This window comes from Solanum lycopersicum, chromosome 1 (genome assembly GCF_036512215.1).
Source record: "Solanum lycopersicum chromosome 1, SLM_r2.1".
Classification (NCBI taxonomy): domain Eukaryota; kingdom Viridiplantae; phylum Streptophyta; class Magnoliopsida; order Solanales; family Solanaceae; genus Solanum; species Solanum lycopersicum.
This window is the reverse complement of record NC_090800.1, coordinates 10,299,924-10,305,182: the sequence shown is the minus strand read 5'-3', so window position 1 is coordinate 10,305,182 and position 5,259 is coordinate 10,299,924. Positions and strand designations below refer to the sequence as shown.

Below are 5,259 nucleotides of genomic sequence, written 5' to 3'. Positions count from 1 at the left end.
TGACTCTCCGGCTTGTTGAATTGATTTTTATTCTTCATAAGTTCCTTTTTCGAGACTTTCTTTTGTTTTCCTTTTAACCTGTCTTTCACAACAGTACCAGAAGATTCAACAAGATTAGCTTTAGAAGAATTAAGAGAAAGTTCCTCCATCTAATCTTTGAGATGGTTCACCTCTTCAGTCCTCATGTGACTGATAAGTTATCGAAGGGTTTAATTCTTTTTCTTATGTTTTAATTGATTTCTATAATCACTCCAAGATGGTAGAAATTTTTCAAGAAGAACATTAGCCTGAAATATCTCACATATCTTCATGTCCTCGTTGAGAACATCACCAGTCAAGTTCTCACATTTGTGAACTTATTCCATTATTGGCTTATTATCAACCATTTGGAATTTAATCAACGGACAGACAATATATTTTTTCTTTCCTGCATCATCAACATCATATTTCTTTTCCAAACTATCCCATATTCCTTTGGCATATTTATAGTTTAAAAATAAATAAAATAAAGCATTAGCCATATGATTTAGCAAATGTCCCCTACAAATTTTGTTATCCTTTTCAAACTTCTTTTTAACAACATCGTCAACAGTTATAACATTGCTAGGATCAGTATTAGTGTAAGAGCCATTCATAGAAGGTTCTTTAAATAAAACATAATCAACTTCTAACTGGTAATGGAATGTGAGAATTTTGCAGCCATCATGACTGATTTTCTAATCCATGACGAGCGCGCTGAACATGCCAACACCATATCTTCTTCAACTATCTCCATTTTTAAAGAAAAGTTTTGAGTGTTATTTTAGAGGATCTAAATCACTTGGTAAATTATGATCCAATTTTTTTCTTACCTTTCATTAATGAGTAGTTGTTAGATTCATAAAAAAATTAATTTGATCAAATATGAACTGAATGAATCAAGACCATTTAAGGCGAATGAGGTAAAATGAAATATGCATTCTCTTGTTCATTGTTATTTTATCATAAAAGTCATGATATAAATTATATTCACTTTCTTTAAAAAAAAACATTTCTTTTTATAATATTAGTGTTTTTCTATGAAATTATTCATTTTTTCCAAGTTGAATTTGAATATTTTACTCAGTTTTAAAGAATGAACTTTCCAAACTTTATTTTATAAAAAGAGAAATGAATCAACAACTTTACAAAAGATTATTAAAACATTATTGATGTCGGCCTCCTGCTCTAAGTATGGAGGAATATCTATTGATTTTTCCTGACTCACCACACTCATAGTAGGACTAGGATCCACCATGTACTAACAAAAATCCAAATACTTTGAATGGTCACCGTAACCAAAAAACCTGTAAGAGCAACCCTGATAAGTCATGACCCAAGTTGTAGAAACTTTGTCCAATATTACCTCCCTCAGACACTTAAATAACTGCATGAATATTTATACTGAACGGAGGATGAATACCCCTCCTTAAGGATCCCCCTCTAGATGAGGTAATACTAAAATAACAACAACGGCAAGACTTCTTGTATGCTAAATCCTTAAATTCCATGCGGCGCATAAGCTCCATGACCACCTTGACTGCTCTTTGAAAAGAAGCTCCAGACAAGGCTGGTTGATAAGCTGCTTTAACGGATATAATAAGTCAAACTTCTCATGAATTGAAAAATTATTAGTCTCATCTAGTAAAATTACCAAAGCATGGTGAGACAAGGCATGAAATCTTTCCAAAAATCGATCTGAAATACCATCTTAAGTCAAGTTAATAAACAGAAGTTACAGGGAATGAACATGTTGTTATAGTATCGACATCAAACTGCCACCACTTCCTAGATAGGCCCCACATGTGAAAAGTAGTGTAATCTACTCTGTCGGACTCCACCAACTCCACATTTTGTAACATCTAATGACAACTCACAAGAAACAATTTAAAGTTAAACTTCAGTAAACCTTGTGTGTGTATATTAATCTATTTGGCGATAAATACTACTTAGAAGGTATGAAATGACCCTAAAGACACTTGATCTATCTTTACACTCTTCTGGTTAATTAATTTCGTCAAATGATCTATTTGACTATTCAGTGAAGGATTTGATCAATGAACATTCAGTTCTTTCTAAAATGTTGAATGGATTCTGACCAATTCTTCAACTCGGATCAAACTAATAAAACCCCATATAAATTATAAATTTTAGTTAGGGTTCTAGGAGACAATTTCTTTGAAACAAATTTTATTTATTGAAATTAAACCCCAACTAAGAAATAAATATGTAGAAAGAAGAATATTTTACTAATTAATGGTTTGAGTACAATTTGTCCATTTCTTGATTATTCTGTAGGATAATTTGCACCTAAAATGGATGTTGTTTGATCTTATGTTAAGAGGATTTGTGGACTTTCATGAAGTATTTATGGTCAGAAAGAGTCCGCCCACATCTTGATCTCTTTGTAAATGTTATATGAATTTATGAAATTTTTGTGATCCCTCTCTAAGGGATATAGTACCCTTTATCTAGTGTGAGTTAGGATTAGTCTTCAAGAATTCTAAATAAAGTTGGACTCATCTGGTAGGGTCCCACACAATTTTGAAGTCTACAAATCTCGAGTCTCTGTCTCATGAAGAAACTGATTACTTTTTGAATAGCCTTTCTGGGCACATAGTTCACTTAGCTCATTTAATGGTTGGAGTTTATTGTTTGAGGTGTAATCAACGGTTCCAGGAAAGGTCTTAAGGGATCGCACCAACAGAGGATCCAACAACATCTCCTTGCACGTTTTAGATTCCCATCCGAACGTGGACACATGATCCAATTTATCAAAATTCCTCAATAGTACAACATCTCTGTCTTTGCGAATTTTGTGAAGCATGAAGAAAGGTGCTTGTGCATGCCAGCCTTAAGTGCAGATTGAGCATATTATTCTTTGTTTACATGAGCTTACCGCAAATCACTAATTAGTCATGGAGTCAGTTTTAATATTTGAAATAGATATGTGTTGCACCAACATAATCTAGCACTGTATCTCCTAGAATTCCTAGCGTTCATATCATTGTGGAATATGATCTGTGAGTAAGAGTTTCAACAAGCAATGAAAGATAATGGAACTTGTGAGTAGCATGTTTCAAAGTACCAGACATTAACTAGTTTCTGAGAATCAAAAAAATCAATGTGCAACCCAATCCAATTAATAAATGGTAAAGTCGCTACTTCCCTACACGAGCTGAGGTAGGCACCTTTTAGTTCCTCAACCACATTAACTACTTCTTATTATTTCTAATCGTTTGCCTTAGCCTACTATACATTTTATCGAAGTCAAAGGGAACTCTTACTAGAAGAACTTGGGAATTACCGTCAGGAATGATTCACGTTAGAAGATCAAATGATTCACTATGCATAAATTTCATATTTACAAGCGCATCCAAAGTTGCAAAGTGTAACATTGGAAACAATTTTATTTTCTTAATTCTGAGTAAACCCTCGTGATGACTTTCATAATTCTTAAATAGTTGTATACTGACATCATTTTTGAGAAAAGAGTCTCCAAGTTTCCTAAGTGATTCCGAATGAAACTTCTGGAGGCATTTCTTTGTTGTCATTCCTTCTAAAATCATACCAGTTGGGATACAAAGTTTTAGTTTGGAATGATTCGAAAGCATTCTTTTCAAGTTTATTCGGCATGAGTGCTTCCCCAATAAATTATAAAGGTTCAAGCACGTCATATAGTTATTGGAAAAATATTCTTGACCTCGAGAATCTTATGAATTCTAAGGTATATACATATAGCAGTGAATCTGTTCAGCGGAGTTTGGGGATTCACTACCATATGTGTATACCTAGAATTCATAAGATTCTTGAGGTCAACAATAAATATCTACCGTGATAGAACCTGTAGACCATATAGGGCAAGCATCCATGCCGAATAAACTTTAAAAGAATGCTTTTGAATCACCACAAAGTAAAACTTGTTATCCCAACCGCTAAGATTTTGGAAGTAATGACAACAAAGAAATGTCTCCAGAATTTTCATTTGAAATCACTTTAGAAGCTTGGCAAATCTTTTCTCAGATATACTATTAATTATGCAATCGTTTAAGACTTATGAAAATTATCATGAGGGTCTTCTCAACAATAAGAAAAATAAAATCATTTCTAATGTTGCATTGTTCAAGCTTTGATGTGCTCATAAAATTTTGAGGTTTATCCGTAATGAACCATTCTATGTCAAAGTGTGGACAATTCCTAGTGAAAATCTTCAAGTTTACAACTTGACAAAAATTTCTTGATGCCTTCAGTAGAAATGTGTTGTAGGGTAAAGTATAGGAGATTAGAAACAAGATAGTAGCTGATGTGGTTGAGACCCTAACAGGTGCCTACCTCAGCTCGAACAGGCAACGTAGCAACTTTATCATTTATGAAATGGATCGGGATGGACATTGATTTTATTTATGCACCTATCTTAAGGCACTTCATCATGAATGCTAAGAATCTAGTCAATGTACGGTACTTATAAATCACTTCTACACTACAAGTTTCACGACCCTTCGCTGCTTGTTAAAAACGATAATTCACGGATCTTACGTTCTACATGAGATTCCACGATGCTATTAGCACTTGAATTTTCTTGGAGATGTAATGCTATATTAGGTTGTTACAACATATCTGTATTTCAAATATTCGAGTCTTGTTACAACACTAATTAGTCTACTTTTGTAAATAATGAATGATATACTCAATCTGCAGTTAAGGCTAGCCTGCATGAGCACATTCTTCATGCCTCGCCAGATCTGTAAAGGCAGATATGTTATACAGTTGAGAATTTTGAGAAATTGGATATTGTGTCTACGTTTGGATGGGAGAGTGCAACTACTTTTCCAATTGTGGTTGGGGATGTTGTAGGTCCTTTATTGGTGCAATCTGTGTTGATTCTAGCTTTGAAAAAGATACTAAATATATTTTTAAACATAAGGCCTATTCTTGTGTATGCATCTCCAAGCTTTATACTACATAGAAGGTAAGTGATGATCCCAAAGGCTCTTAATCTATCTTTATTCTCGTCTTATAAATTAATTTCTATAAAAGATCTATCAGACTATAGAATGAATGATTTGATCAATGAATATTCATTTTTTTCTTCAATTTCTAATGAATTTTACTAATTAATCAACTTTGATCGAACTACTCTAACCCCAAAAGAAATTATAAATATTTGTTAGGTTCAAGGAGACAAAATTTGTTTGCACTAAATCTTATTTATGGAAAATAAACTCCGACCACAAAATAAAT

At 33.1% G+C, this 5,259-nt stretch overlaps 1 pseudogene; it reads left to right on the top strand.

The window, feature by feature from the left end:
- The first annotated feature begins 3,910 nt into the window (after positions 1-3,910).
- LOC101249674 (endoribonuclease Dicer homolog 2-like) lies at positions 3,911-4,620 on the top strand (annotated as a pseudogene).
- The last annotated feature ends 639 nt before the right edge of the window (positions 4,621-5,259 follow it).